The following is a 16524-nucleotide window of genomic DNA, read 5'->3' on the forward strand; positions in this document are numbered from 1 at the left end:
TTATAGATGACACAGTTTCATATACAAGAGCCATTGCAATTTGTAAGAACATCCTTAAAATGCTCTATAAAGTATCTTAAAATATCAGCATACATTGTAAGGTCCATTGCACACTTCTACAATGCTCTTATAAAAGCATTTATCTACTCTAATCTTCTTAGTCCTTCACATAAATGACTCTTACTGTCAGAAGATGAACACCTACCGCTTTATCTCATTATCTTTTATAGCTATATTTAAAAACCCCAAACAACAACAACAAAACCCTACCTTTTTCTTTTTTTTTTTTTTTTTTTTGGGTAGCCATAGCCATGTACCTCGTTTTTTGTGTTGCATCAGCATTCTTAATTATCAGCCTATGATTTCCAGAGCTAAGTCCTTAAATAGGCTAGTGTGAGCTGATTGTGCTGCTCATTACAATTCTTTTGTCCCATGTTGCTTTACTGTTGATTCTTCAGCAGTGAAGTAGCTGCATATGATTTAAAGTAAACTTGCAAGGTAGGGCCTGTGAATCTTTCCAAGATGCATCATAGCTTGTAATTTCACTGTTTTCAAGGGGAAAATAGTTTGGACTCTTGTGTTCTTTCAGGTTCTGAGTCTCTGAAGTTCAGCTAACACACATCTTCACAATGTGCTTCTTGGCTAAAGATGTAAAGAATGTTTTGATGGTACAGTGATCAAGAGAATAACACATACCTGCATCAATTAAGAGTGAAGTTCTATAAAAATGCTTTGTCCAGAAGACTAGGAAGTGGTAAGTTGTAGATACAGTAAGAGAGAGACAGCAATCATAATATAAGAAAGACAAATACTGTATTTGGTCTTCATTTTCATCTGGGGTAATGCTAGAAATAATATGCCTGTTCAATGGAAGCTTGAAATCCAAGGGCAATGGATAAATACACCCTGATTGGACTGACAGCAAATTAATTTTAAAATAGGAAAGGGAAATTTAAAATTAGAAGAGAGATGGAAATAGTAAGCAGCAAAAAATGCATTTCCTTTGAGGACCTCAAATCATTAAAAAATGTACCAGGAAGGAAATTTAGAGCATGCTCCTTTAAAGTAAGAGTAGAAAAGTTTACTAATGGCATAAATAGAAGCTGCAGCTGTGAATATATTCTAAAGAGTGTTAGATAAGCACTTGAGGGGAAAAGCACTACAGGTTACAAATGCTAGACTTAATTGGCTATATACCTTCTTCCATCCTGAAATGTCACTATGCAACCAATGTCAGCTTCTCCACTCATCTTCTCTCCAGGGGATAATAAACACAGCCTTTGTGCATGTCAAAATTGTGCTCCTTACATTACTGTTCAGAATAAATCTGCACATTCAGTTTCATTTTTCTTTCCCACTTGCTTTTGTTAAGCCCCCATGTAACCCTTCTGTTCTAGGAATGTCAAATGCCTGGTGGGGTTTTTTTAAGACAGATCTTACATGTAAAATAAGGTCTTGTTTTCAGGTAACATGAATATGCCTCCTGAGGTCTGTCACCTATGTCTGCCTTCTCAAAAGCACAAGGTCAAGGACATCTCAGATCCACAGCATACACTTCATTCTTGGCATATCACTATTGTGATTACAATCCTTGAGGCATCACAAAAGAATCAAACTAAAAAGGCATGTAACCTAACTCCTCAGCTCTGTGAGATGAAGCCATCAACCTACATGTAAGCAATATTTTTTATTTTAAAAACACTATTAGTGGCATTAGGGATAATAATGTTGAAGCAAACCACATCTTAATGTGATGTGGGTTTTTTTAGACACTGGAAGCAAGATCTATGTGTATTTTTTCATGAGCAATGGTAAATTAGAGCATTGGTACACAAAAGAATACAAATTCATACATATAATGACAAGTTTCCAAGGGGAATTCACTTAGATATGTGTAAGAACCCTTGAAGAGAAAGTTTATTACCTAGGAAGAGTATGGCCAACTAGCCAAGAAATTTGGATTGTTTTCCCACTGACTGACTGTCACCATTGGGTCAGGAACAGATAAAGTGACGTGGACTCTAGGTCAGAAAGCAAGAGGCTAAAAAGTGCAAGTTTATTGGGGCCCCTTCTTTTATACCCTGGTTGACTACAGGTCATTTAATAAATGTATTTCACATGACTGGCTAATTAATACACCATTTTGGGTAAACATCTTATGAGGAAAATAACTTATTACAAACACCACCTGCAGATAGTTTACAATTCTTTCTCTCCAGCTCCCTAAAGCTTCCCAGGCCAATTAAGGGGAAAGTTTATCTAGCTTTCTTTCTCTCTCTTTGACCAGGCTGTCATATCCACAACGGACCCTGCTTTTGTCAGCAGAGAATAACTTTCTCAGGGTCACTGTATGTGTCCAGTTGTTTAGAGGAGCAGCTACACTCCTGGTGTCTGTGAAATTATGCTTCACATGGGCAGGGTTCACTGTCAGACAATAATTCTTTTCAGTGCTACTGTTTCCTTCCTACTCTGACAGTCTAGTTGGCATTTTGACTTTCCTGAGGCTGAATACTTAAAATATTTGTGTTGTTAGTTTACAAAGCATCAAACTCTTATTACCATATAAAGCTTGCCAGCAACACTCCTTAAGTATTTTAACAGCTGAATTTCAGACCTCATCTTTAATCCATAATTGCTGTGGTGACAGCTCTAGACAGACTCTTTTTTCTCCTTGTACAAAGCCCAGAGTATTTTTCAAGGATCCTCTGTGCCTGGGCTTTCTCAGATAGAGTTCTTAGAGAGGATGTGGTGAATTACAGTTACAACAGGGGTATCACCACCTTTACAAAATCAAGTTTGCTTAATGGTTCAAAATACTAACAATGTATTGGGCACCATTTATTATTATGAAGTCTGCACATTAAACTTCATTGTAGTGATCAGAGGCTGCCTTTCATCTTTAAAAAGCTCGATAAATACTGAGGTTTGCAATCAAACACTTTGAGCATGGGACTGCCTCAGCTCTGCCTCTCTCCCCTGCCTTTCTGAAACTTGTGATAAACATTGCCGTGGGAGTGGAAAGGGTACCTGAGCATCCCAGGAGGAGTTTGAGGGGGAGATTTGTGAGATGCAGTTCTTCAGTGTCCCTCCCTCATCCTTATACTTGTGACTTGACATGAACCTTTGGAAGCAATGGGAAACCAACACTCTTTCCTAATTCAAGGGTGATTGTTACCCTTTTTCTTCTGGAATCAAGGTTCTCTTTAAGAGTCTGAGAAGTTCTGGCAATTCGAGTCAAACTGAGTCTTGCCACACCACAGCAACTCAGAGCCAGGCTGAGGCTGTATGTCTGTGGTCCTCATAGCAGTACTACAGCAGCGATTGCTGTGGCATTTATAAAATCAGAATCTGGATTCATGGTTGTGTTTTTAATCATCTTGGATGCTTACCTACACAGCAGTTATTTAAACATAGTTCTCATAACTTATTTGTGTATAATTAATGTAGTAATATATTAAGGGAAACTTTTATGGTTTATTAAAAAAATGTCCTCAGTTAAGACATCTTAGTACATACTATTTCATATACATGCATGTTTCTGTATTCACAGGCTTCTGTGGTTCTAACTGAGCAAAACCAATAAAAAATTTATGAAGTAAAAACACTCCCTTGGCCTTTACTTACACTACTTTTAATTCAATTTTAATTATTAATATTATAATTGCTCTTTTCATTTTTGCATTTTAGACCTTGTGGAAGCTAGACTTGGCCTTGGTTTTCTGTCCTGGATCGAAAAGTTTAGGATTTTCAACTGTTCCTTTACCCTTATTTCACCACTTTCACTTGTACTGGATTAGAAAGTATAACTTGAAGCAGACAAAATAACAGTGCCTGTGGGGAAGGTATTTCCTGTTATGGATTATCAGGGTGCTAACCTTATATTAGAGCTGTGATTTTGTGTAGGGTGTGAGACAGAAATGAACCAATGTTTTGGATTACCATTTTTTTAATCAATCATTTTGATTAAAATTATTATCTATTTATTTAGCTTTTGAGCAGGGCATGCCTTTTAGAATGCAGTCATCATGTGTTGCACCTTACTGCTGAGTAGTCAAGATTGGCACACTAGTAATGCTTCTCTGAAAGGAAACACCATCCACTGAGCAGTGAGGGTTTTTTGAGTGATTTAGGAGCCTTTTGAATTTTATTTGACCCCCTGATGTTTTGAAAGGGAAAGAATTCAAGACAGCAGATAACTGTAAAAGATACAACACATGCAATTGTATTTTCTATAGTAATATGGGTTCTATTTTTGACTTATTGCCTATCCAAAGATACTGAATTTCATCCTATTCTTGTTTTTGTCAGGATACTTGAAGCATGCCCTTAGCACATCCCTTTTTCTGGCTCTGGCTGGAGGAGAGATGTAAGTACACACACATATGTACACACTGTGCATTTGCAGAGTTTCTAGTTATTTCTTTTGTCTAATTATGGATAGATGAAGCCAAGTTGCCTGAGGGAGAGAAATGGAATAAAAAGGAGAGGGCTTAGAAGGGGAAAAAAAAAATATTAAGAGGCTATTCTATTTTAAGGCCTAAAGTTGTCACTAGATCACCTAGTTTATACTTTGAAGTGCAGGCCAAATAATTTTGTTCAGTTTCTTTTTTCCTGGGGCCAAATGCTTGAGTGAGGTGGGTCTGGACCAGAAAGGCTGGTGTTCCCATGATTTGCAGATTTTTCTGTCTCTTTTCTGGGGAAACTGAGATGACTATAATTCCAAATATAGTTGTATCTGCTTGAAGTAGCTCCTGTAAAATCTATGATCTCTTCTGATTTTCTCCCTTTCTTGTTAGAATTATTTTTTTTCTGTGTGGAAATTTTATTACTTCTTTGATTTGAAGCCATTTATTAAAAAAAAAAAACAAAACAAAACAAAACAAAAAAACTAAATATTGAGATTTTACTAAAAGCACTTTGGGGAAAGTATCTGAGCAGTCTGACTATTCTTATTAGTCCCTGTTTGTAGTGCTACTTTTTATGAAAATAATAAGCAATAAATAATATAGAATAAAAATAAAAAAATTATGGATTTTGGTCACCTAATATTTCTTTGTTTACTAATGGGCACCATAGTGAGTCCAGAAAAGGATTAAATATAAAATATGCAGATATTATGGCTTCTTTTCTTTGCTGTATTCTAGTGATATAAATAGTCTATTCCTATCTGAGTTACTATTTAAATAGGGAAAGCAAAATAAACAGAAAAATCACCCTCTATCTACTTACTATATGTGAAATTTCTGTGTTGCAATGACCTAGAGAAAGCTGAAATGCCACTAGCACTCAGGAAAATTCACTTGCTTTTTGCCATTAGTAATCATGATCATATATATATGCTATAATGAGGGTGTACAATTTGGCTGCTTTCTTCTCTGTGTGACTTTTACACCAACCTCTGTATGCTCCCTATGTAGCAAAAAAAAAAAAAAATACTACCCAATGACTGCTTATCACCTTCTGTTTAGAAGCATCAAGCTACTCAGCTGAGTCCTCTGAGGATTTTGTAGTTCTCTGAGGAAATTTGGTGTATGAAACAGCATTTTTTTCTAGGAGAATGATAGAAAAATATCCAAATTTTTTCTTCCCACTTTTGAGGAATGAACTAATTAAAGCAAATATAACCTCTCTGTTATTACAGCATGCTCTATTTTCTCTCTGGCCTGGAAGGGCACCTTTCTGTTGATTTCAGGTGGTTTGGGTGTCAGCTGATGGCTACAAGTCCCCAAGGTTTCACTTGTCTCTGACATCAGCACTACTGATGACAACATGACATCATGAATGTCCCCATTAGTGCTTAAATTTTCAGCTGTTTATTGACAGTGTGACAATTGTTGATTGTGTACGTGTGGTAAATGGTTCAATATGCAATTACTAGGTCAACAAAACTGACTATTATGAAGTTCTTTATTTTTATAGGCTTAAGATGGAGACATAGATACAGTTAAGGAAAGAAAAGGGAGAAAAAGAAATAAAAGCTTTCTACAATGTCAACAGCCACTAGGAGCATTTTATATATCACAGCCATCTTGCCCAAGGCACCACAGGAGGCATTGACCCATTACCAATGAGATCATGTGTACAGCAGTCAAGAATTCATGATGGAAAATGTCTTTGCTTTCCTCATGCCGCTTTATTCCTAGTTTCTCCTTAAAAATAACAGATTAAAAAAAAAACCAAAGTGAAAAAAGCCTCCTGATTTTATATTTTTGCTTTTCATTTTCATTTTTATTTGTGCCTCAGTCCTCTGTGGGAAGTAGTTAATTTTATTTACTTTATTACCAGCCCTTTATGGTAATGCAGGGCTCAGCAGTGCAAATATCCCAAAGGCTGAGGAAGGTGGAACTGCTCCTCTGAGGACAGATCAGGAGAGGTTTCTTGCAGAAGGCAGAACATCATCTGGAGGATGCAGGCCCCTTTTGTTTCCTTCCCACAAATCAAACTGAGCTGCTGGTTTTGACTCAGTGATAAACCCAACTCCTCCCATCCTTGTTCAGCATTGTAATACTGCCAGGGCAATTAGCACTTAACTAATGAAGGCATTCCTGATTCTTCACTCTGTGGTTTAATTCTGCTGACATTAAAATATTTTCTGAGGACGGGGCTTGATCCTTTATTTGCTTCAATGTCACAGAACTCCCCTCAGGAGATCATTCGCACCTTTGAAGGAGTTATTTGATCTTTGTTCTTACTAGACCACAAACCTTAAAATTATATAGCTTCTGAACATATGGGCAGATCATTAAACTAGGCAATGGAAATGGTATGGGACTCATATCCTTATATCAAAGCTTCTACAACAATTTGAACCCTTTCCTTCTATCAGCTTAAGGCTTTTAAAGGTTTTGAATGAACACCGAAAAATTAAAAGAAAAAGAAAATGAGAAACTTGCTTTTCTTAATGTATTTGAAGTAATAGTTTAATGTTTATTCATTTGTTACATATAAGCTTTGAAGAAAATGTAGCAATTAAAAATCAGTTTTGCTGTGTGCTACCAAACACCACATTATTTAGCCCTTCATTTAGGCTGGAGGAGTTCAAAATAACTTTGTTTTAGTGGTTCATTTTTTCCCGAAATTCTTCCATCCTCTTTCATACTGTGCATGAAGTCCATCTGTGAACCACAGCCCTAATTCATCTGTATACGTCAGTTAAAATGCCAGGTCCTGAGCAAAAAGTGTCAGAAACTGGCCATGTGAGTAATGCCTTGATACCACTATCTGGCCCTGCTTTTCTGTTGGTGAAGTCATCTAACAGGCAAAATATTTGCTGTGGAAAAAAAGCATATAAATATATATATATGTGTGTGTGTGTGTGTGTGTGTATGAACAAAATAATCATGTTATCCAAGTTGTTTATCCACGTCTTGATGATACACATAGACCTGATGATGTTGCTGTTGAGGCAGGATGGGAATGAGAAGACTGAGTCAGAAGGCTGCTGAGAGTAAAACTCTGGTTTATTCAAAATACACTGCTCTTTTATACAGAGCTTCGTGAGGACCAATTCCATTGGTCCGGAAGTGAAAATAACTTACACTATTGATGCAAAGTGCTTGATGCACAGTGATAGAACTTAACTATAAATAATGTGAATAACAAGAGAAATAAAGAATTATTTACATTCTTCTCTAGATCTTTTCCAGGCTTCTGCCAGGCTAGAAACTCTCCATTTCTCTCTTTGACTGAATTTGAGACCCACTTGATGATCCTGATGAGTCCCTTCCAACTCAACATATTCTATGATTAATGTCCCAACCACTTAGGATTTTAGCTTTAGCCCATCCTCCATAGAGGTGACCATTGTCACCAGTGTGCGCTGGGACTGCCCCAAAAGCCACGTGCAGAAGCAGGGCTGCCGTGTGTTCTGGTGCTCTAGCTGGGGGATGGATCACTGTGAGACAGGAAGCTGAGAAAGGCTGGTGGATGTGATTTCCTCCCCTGCTCTTCTTCACAAGCCACCCTGCAGCCTGTGCTTCTCCTCTCAGCACAGGTACAGACCCTGTCAGTGCCTGCCCACCCTCCCTGCAGCTCACACCACAGGAGCACAGCCCGCTGCCCCCAATTACGGTGTCTGCCAAAAGGGCTGGGCTGTAAGCTCTGGCTCCTGCTAGGAGGTGGATAGAGTCTCTTTCCACTACCCTGCTCATTCACTTTCTGCAGGGACTTCCCCAGCCCTTGGTTTGAGTTTTGATTTCAGGCCCATTCAAAAGAGTAGTGTTTTTTCTTGAGAAGGATAAATCTGTTAATAACATGGAAAATCCAATAAAAATCAGAAGCAGTCTGCAAAGGGATATAAGTATATCCCCCAAACACCACAAATTGGCCAGCCTTTACTTTAGCTATTTTTCATTGGTTTTATAAGAGCCTCTTGAAAATTCAGTCTCATCCATTTTGTGGGGCTTTTGTATGTAAAATTGCGCATCTATTTGGAATTCCGAGGCATACATTTTTAATTTTCTAATTGATTTGGACTACATTTTTTTCATATAAAATTCTTACCATCATGGGATTTTGTGATCACATTAGTGGTGCTGGCTGCATTATCCACTGGCAGTTTTACAAAATGCTCACCCGCGTGTGCAGTTAAAATATTTTCCTGGGAAAATAAGCCTCTGTGTGTTCAGTGGCACTTGCCAAAGCAGTTTGCTGTGCTGATTGATCTGGGAGGCACTCAAGGTATTTCTTCATCAGTGCTGACTTAGGGACTCTTGGGCAGTGGCACATCTTCCTCCCTCTGCCCACTGAGAGCCAGTGAAGGCTGCTCTGTCCTTCCCTGTCCTCCTGAGCTGGTGTCTGACTGCAGGCACCTGAAACTCTGAGTCAGTGTGAGAGTGCAGGTTGTTTCTGGTGCCTGAGACTGAGCAGTGGGATGCTTTGTATGTTCCTTGGGCTGACTGGCAGCGTTTGCAACTCGTCTCCTCCTCTTCCTTGTGTTTGCATGGGCTGGGAGATGGGAATGCCAGGGTTTGCCTCATGGGGCTGTCTGAGCCATAAGACAGATTGTGCTGTAGGAAATAAGAAATAGGCCTAAAGAAATGAATTGAGGTTTTACCAGAGCACTTGTTAAATGGCTCATGAATCAAGCACAACAGGGTCTACTGACCATCCTTTTTTTTTTTTTTTTTTTTTTTTTTTTTTCTTGTAGTTAGAGGCTGCCATTCAGTTCTTCGGGTAAGTTACATATCAGAGGCTGCACAGGTAGGAAGGGTGAGGAGGCAGAAATGACCTTATCCAAATTCTTTATTTAACACCTGAAGCTTGAACTATCAGTCACCAAAGAGAGATGACTGCAGCCAGAGGCTGAATCTAAAAAAACGTGCTGAAAGCCATGTGTACTGAGAAAATCTTCATTTCAGCATGGACTAGACTGAAACTGAAGCAGTCAAGCAAAGCTTTGGAACTGCTTGCAGGGATGAAAATGGTCACTGGCAATGTGGTGTTGTCAGCCTTATGAGAGCAGGCATCCTCTCATTGCCAGTCTGTTATCCATTTGGTTAGCACTTTCACTGTAGTTTTGACTTTATGTCTCATGAGAGAAACCAAACTATTTTGAGGCCAGAATGGTCAAGCTCTGTAATGAGCTTAAACAATCAATGAAAAATTTAGAGCATTGTGGTTTGGTTTTGCTTGATTTTTATTTTTTCCCTTGTTAACTATGTTACCTGTCAGACTATTGACTTCATCTGGAATCAGAGGAGATCTCCATAATTTAAGGCTAAATGATGAGGCTGAACGTTCTTTGCAACTTTCTTTCCACTTTCCCAGGACATATTCTTTTAAGTGTGAAATTTTCCAGTTTCCCTGTTAAAACCCATAGTAGTCTTTTAATTTTGAAAAATGTATGCATTTCACCAAAGAAAAGTGTTCAGAATTATGTATTGTTTTGGGGAGGAAGTATTAAGTGCTTAATTTTATAATCTAAAAGTGATCTCAGAATTTCATAAAGAAAGCTGTGTTTGAAGTAGTTATGGATTTAAAGCAAAGAGAAAAGTTCATTCTTCTATTTTTCTCTTTCTTTGAAGTTGAGAGGAAAAGCCACTTCTTGAAATGTGGTCACATAATATCAACCAGTGAAAAGTATTTGCTTGATGACACTAAATATGTAAATTAATCTTGTGTCTTGGTCTTTTCTTTTCTTATCTGATACCAAAAACTTTTTGTCAGAATCAGTTTAAAAGGGGGTTTTGAATTTTATCTGACTTTTCTTCTTTCATTCTGCATAAAGAAAAGATTTTTTTTTTATATTGGCCAAATAGCAAAGATAATACTTCCAACATTCTCTTTCAAGTGTGACAAATTTAACTGCTCTGCTACAGAATACAGTGGATGCAAAATATTTCAGAAGCCAGTGCTTAATGAGGTAACTGGCAACAAACCTTAGATAAAAGCCAGTGACGCTGAATGGAGATTGTGCATTTCTGTGGCAAGTGAAAAAGTCTATGGGCTGTCTATTTAGAACTAATTCTTCATTGTTATTTGTAGATGAAGCAAATGTGGCCAAGTTTCTACCTTATTTAAAACCTAGGACTCTGTGTTTATGCGTTAAACACTGTACCAAAGATGTGTATATGACCATTACTGAACTGCCATATGCGATTTATTTCTTGGTTAGATTTGATCTTGCTGGTCTGTCTTTTCATCTCTGTAAGAAACTATTGATGTCTTGCTTCTCAGTCCCTGCTTCCCTAAATCTTTGGTCTTCTTTTGTGTTCCCATAGTTACAGATATTAAGTGGGAAATGATGAGAAGAAAACAGCTGTAGAAATGTCTGAAGTGTCTTTTTCCAATGCAGGTATTTGACATGAGTGTCCTTCTCCTCTTCCTAGCTGAGACGGTGCTGTGGTAGGACTCATTATTTATCTGCATCTACTGTCATTGCTGTGATTTTTCTTTTGACTTCTGTTTTCATCCCTAAGTGGCAAGTGGCTGTAGTTCACTGCATGCAGTTTCTGGAGTTTGGAAGGAGAGAGGTTTCCTAGAGGCAAGGTCTACTGTTGATCTTTGCAGTGATCTCTGTATTATCCTTTTTTTTCCTCATTTGCAAGTTGTTGATTTCATCATAATGTGGCTTTGTATTTACTTGAATATATCTGGGGCTGGGAGAGAAAGTAAGACGAAAAAAATTACTTTTCTGACTCATCTGAGTTATTTTTGACTTATGTTTTTACGGTTTTCTGGAGCTGATTTGGGGATGGGGGCATTGAAAATCTGTGTGTTGACATTACTGCTTTTGTGGGTACTGCTTAATCTTTTTGTTTGGTTCATTATAAGCAGTGGTGTTTTCTTGAATTTGTTTTCAGTTAATTGCTATGCCTTTCCCTTGTGGTCAGCTATATATCATATCACTTAAAGAAAAAAAAATCAACAATGTTGCAAGTGTTGGAATTGTTTCTGTATAACTGACTCACTGGAATGAAGGATAAAATATAGAAGATCCTTTTCTTTCCTAATGTTGCTAAATCCTTGCAGCTTTGAAGATGCTAGTAGTGAAGACCCTGTACTTTTTTGACACAATAGCTGAAGACCTCCTTTCTATTCCTTGAGGAGTAATCCAATTACAGAAAATTGGACAGTGAATAAAAGCAGTGAGAGGAGGATTTGACCAGCTATAAAACATTGGGGCAGATTGTCAAGTGATCTGTGCAGTGTTCTTTGGAGAGCATTTAATGCAGAGTTTCATTCCATTCCAGGATAGTTTATGTGTATCTTTATATACAAAATTTGGAAAAAAAAGTTCATATATCTCACAAAACAGGGGTAGCTTTGCCTTCAATAACAAAAATAGTAATAGAATAATATGTTTGCTGATTGTGTTGTATTATTTGGTGTATGCAGCCCAAGATTTAGTGACTAAGATAGAAAAGACTATTAAAATAAAGAGGAAGCACATCTGAGCTATTATTATGTCATAAATCAGTAAAGAGTTTTCAGCCTTATCCTGTGGTTTATTCATTGTGTAACTATTACTACATACACAGGACAATGCACATACTGTCTCAAAGTATTAATTATCCTGTGCTGGAAGGTCAACACAAAAATCCATCTGTAGTAGGTTGCTAGCAACTGAAAAGTACATTTTTATACAGAACACTCAGATTTCAGGTTTTCAGAATGATGGAGAAGAGGATGCCAACAAATGGTTATGGCTAATGTCTATGGCTGTGTGAAGATGTAAGGTAGGGCAGTCAGGAGCCTGTAATTACCTTACTGATTAATGAAAAAATTGTAGTTTTAATTAAATATCCTTTTAGAGACATGAACTTTTGCTGCTCTGCTTTTTCCTTAACTTCCATCTTCTAAAACAGAATGTCCTTATGCTTTCTTGCTATTAGCTTGTGAACAGTATAATTATGCAGTTATGTATGTTCAAGCCTGTAGTTTCCTTATAATAATATTATGTTTCAAAAGCATGAAGAATTCACACTGTAGAGTTACCAATGGAAATCCAAAATGATGATAAGCCTGCTGAAGAAGTATATTTGAGCTTACGGCACAAAAATGATGTGCAAATTTAAAACAGGAATTTTTCTCCAGAAGTTCTGTTCTTCTTCCTGAATTTGAAAAATCAATCTCATCTGGAAAGATGTATTTATATCCTTTTGATAAACCACCAAAATAACCTTTTCAATTCAAATGGCTTGTGACTTTAAAAGTCTTCTGAGACTTTCCCTAAAAAATAGTTTACAAAGCAACAGAGTAAAATTGTGTGGGAATTGCACTCAAATGCATTAGAGGGTCTATTCCTGTGGCACTTAAACCAGTCAAAGTAATAAATATAAAATGGTAATTTTTCTCCTTGAGTTGTGCTTGCTGCTCCCACATGATTTCATTCCTACCCCAGAGTAATATAACACTGCCTGCTCAAACAACCTCTTGGATTCATGCAATAAGGCAGCATGTGGCTGCTACTTTGGGTGTGCTCAGAAAAATCAACTATTACAATTAATCCCTGTTTGCCTCAGAGCATTCCATTATTATTTCCATACCCCAAGTGTCAGTGATTTTTTTAAATTGTAAGGAAATTTAGACCAAGCAATGGATTAGAAGGATCTATTAGTGTATTAAACAAGAAGTGAAAACATAGCAAAATAGGATATAGCTCTATTTTGCTCCTTAGCTGTATTTTTAAGTGGTTGCTAAATACATGGGAGCAATAAGCAAAGTACTGTAGGCAGCCATTCAATAAAGTGTTGTACTTTTTTTTGTTGTCACTTTTTTTTTTTAATCTGATGAATTAATCAACCATTTCTTCCCAATGCATGTAAACCACAAAGATTTCTGTTAATTTTGGGATTTGTTCTGTGCTATGAAAATTCTGTTTGCTTGCTCATCTTGTAGGTTAGTCTGCCCTACTTAGGTTTTTCTTCATCAAGATTTTGGCTTTGTCCTGAGGGTGGCCACAGGTACACATATTCCTCCCGTGTTGGCCAAATCATCTGTGCAGGCACTTGCCACATTGTCGCAGCTGGTATATTGTTTTAAGTACTAAATTTAGTTTTAAGACATAACTCCCAAACCCTTGAATACTGTTTTCAGCTTTAATCTCACTGATTAATTATTGGCCTATTTCAAGGTATTTGGTTATATTTGCCAGTATATATGAAGTGCATATGTTTGCAGGTAAATTTTTCTGCCAGGGATAATCATGAGCCAGTGTTTTAAAGTCTGGGATGGCTGCAAATGACTATCATCATTTCATTAAGATACTTAAGAGAGGTCCTGACATACTTTTTTCTATTATTTTTTTCTACGTTCAGCCAGACTACATCTGTTTTGAAATTCTTTCAGGTGGAATATATCATAGGAGACCCACATTCAGCACCTCATGTGAAATGCCATCCAGCTGGGAAGACAGTATGAGCATAACAAGTACATACATTTTAATTTTTTAGTTTAAGCTTACAATGTAGTTCAGGGTTGCAAATGAAACATTCTGACCATAGATGAAACAAAGGGGAAATACAGCAAAGATGCTGGGGACAGTAACGCTGGGTTTTGTTCACCTGTAATCATGAGTTGAACACTTTGTCTTCGTCTGGTGCCTTTTCAATAAGTGGACTTCATTTGTTTGTTTGCATGTTCTGTGTATGCTATGTCTGAAACTTTACTTTGAAGGCATTCTGACTTTTTTCTGTTTCCCAAATCTAGTAAAACATTTCAAACTATGTTGAGGCTGTCTAGTGCAACCAAGAATTCTTCCTTACTTATTATCTCTATGCTGGTTAAGGGCACAGCAGAGCATCTTCCAAAAACCTGCCAATCAGCTAGATGAGCCCATGAAATATGTTACATTTCTTGGATTGCATTGTGGAAAAATGAACTGAATGGCTGAAAGATAAGATACCTGATGTATGCCATCTATCCAAGCAGACCTATTCCTTATCTTGCTGCTTGGAACGGAGCATAATTTCAAGATTCACACAACTGTTTAATTTGAGTTCTGGTTCGTGTTAGTGGTAGATCTAATAATAATTCACAGTGTGATTACTATCAACAGCTACCTACACTATGTATCTAAAAAGCTACCAGGAACAGGCTAAACATTGGGAATGTTAGCTCATGTACCATTCTGTTTCTCAGTTCAGCACATTACCACAGGATGTGATTGGTGATGGTTCATATCCATTCAGCAGGCTGAAAATTTCAGCAGGGCATGAGCTAGATTGGTGACCTATTTGGCCATTTTGGTTCAAGGATATTAACCTAAGGTTTTGGTAGGCAAAGACTTGCAAAGTAGAAGCTCTTCATCCAACCTACTTACTGAATATTTGTCATCATCTTTTATTTTTCTATGTGAGCCGAGGACATGCCACCTTCTTTCAAAAACATCTTACATAAATTCAGACATTAGTGTGGTGATTTCAGTGTGTGGGCTTTTCCAGCTAGAGTAGCAGGAAGAGGTGAATTTAAAAAGTTGCACATTGCATTATGATTCTTCATGGAGTACCTCACAACTGAACCACTTGTTACTGTCTGTGCTGCTTTCTAGAAAGAAGGGTTTCCAAAGTGCTTGTGGAGGAAGTCCACTACTACTTTGAAGATCAGTAAATTGATGCTTTTTCTTTGGGTATTTGGTATCCCTTGGCAAGTTCCTGTCAAGTCTTCAGGCATTATCTCCACTGTTAAAACATATTTGCCTCTTCACTCTGCAGAAAACTTTTTCTCAGCCTGCCCAAAACAGGGGCTGGCCCAAACAGCTGCATTTTATTGTCTTTTTTTTCATACAGATTTCATCTCCAACGCTTTCTGCATCACCTCAGGTGACCACCTTGAGTCACCTGGTTTACAGGTCTTGTTAAAGACCTCCTCTTCTTCCTTAGGATGATCTAGAGTTTTTGTTTCTGTCACATCTTATTTTCCTACCTTAATCAGTACAGTCAAACTGCCTGCAGATTTTATATGCCACAACTTGTAAATTTATTTTTTTATTGTTTTTGCCCTGGGCATCAAGTGTTGTGTTTTCCCTTTTGCTTATCAATTATGTGTGCCTGAGGGTTACTGAGGTGATAATAGACCATTCTGAAGAGCTCTGCAAGCTTTTCACCGGCTTTGTCACTTGGAGCTGCTATTTTTTTTTTTTTTTTTTTTTTGCTGACAGATAGGAAATTGCCTTAAAGGTATCTTCTCCGTTCACTTTAGTTGTGATTTTCCATGCTGTTTTGAACTACTCTTTGCTGTGCACTTTTACATCTGTATGATTTTAATGAATACTTCGTGCCTATTGCAATCTAGTGCATCATTTAAATGTATATAGACAAGCCGTTTGTTTGCAAATTTCATCACTGTTTTTCTTCATGAAACCACAAGAAAGTTGATTTGAAAAGAGAAACAAGTGCCTGTTAAACCTTAAAGCCCAAGAAATGTGGTGACCTTAACTTACTGATGGTTAATTTTTAATTGTGTGCATAAACCTCATACCCATGCGGAATTTGCCTTTACATGTCATGCTCTTTGCTGACTTTCTCAGTTTCCTCTTGTTGTCTACTGGCAAAGCTATGCCCCTGAAATACTGCCTGGAACAAAGGTTAAACTATAACATAGTAATCCCCAAGGAAGGAGGAATCTGATGAGGCTGCTCAAAAAGTAGAGGTCGTTTTTTTTTTTCCACTTAGACCAGAAAGAAACCTTGTCTCTGGTCCTTCCATAGATGTGTGAGTGCTGCTTGCATATTTCTGAGGAGAGCAGCTGTGGCAGGACTGCCTCCTACCTCCTGCCAAACCCCAGGGAGAATCAGTGCAACTTCCTGCATGGGAGGTGAGAACTCTGCATCTGCATGGTCACCTGTGTGCATGATGAGCAAAGGACACGTGCCAATTCACCCATGTATTAACAAAAACAACTCATTTGTCTTGCATTGCAAAACTGGTTTACCTTTAGCCCCTAGCCAACATTTCAGAAAATAAATGATGGGTGATCAAAGAAAAACTTTTGGGATCCAAATAGTCCTTAATTTTCAAGGAGGAGTTGGTCTGGCAATCACCTTGTGTCTTCTGAAGAATTCTGTAAAGTTGAATGGAAATA

General features: G+C 37.6%; 1 protein-coding gene across 50 annotated transcripts in view; it reads left to right on the top strand.

Annotated features, from left to right (window-relative positions):
• LOC115494396 (uncharacterized) overlaps positions 1-16524 on the top strand; it is a 432669-nt gene that overhangs the window by 279170 nt on the left and 136975 nt on the right. For 41 of the 50 annotated variants that reach the window (XR_012054697.1, XR_012054698.1, XM_072926076.1 and 38 more), the window contains 2 exons: positions 590-1673; positions 4309-4366. The exons of 1 other annotated variant lie outside the window; for it this stretch is intronic. The gene's annotated coding sequence lies outside the window, so the exon portion shown is untranslated. The remainder of the gene's footprint in view (positions 1-589; positions 1674-4308; positions 4367-16524) is intronic. 8 more of the 50 variants (XM_072926069.1, XM_072926072.1, XM_072926074.1 and 5 more) reach the window with 2 other exon arrangements.

Source organism: Taeniopygia guttata, chromosome 3 (assembly GCF_048771995.1).
Source record: "Taeniopygia guttata chromosome 3, bTaeGut7.mat, whole genome shotgun sequence".
Classification (NCBI taxonomy): Eukaryota; Metazoa; Chordata; class Aves; order Passeriformes; family Estrildidae; genus Taeniopygia; species Taeniopygia guttata.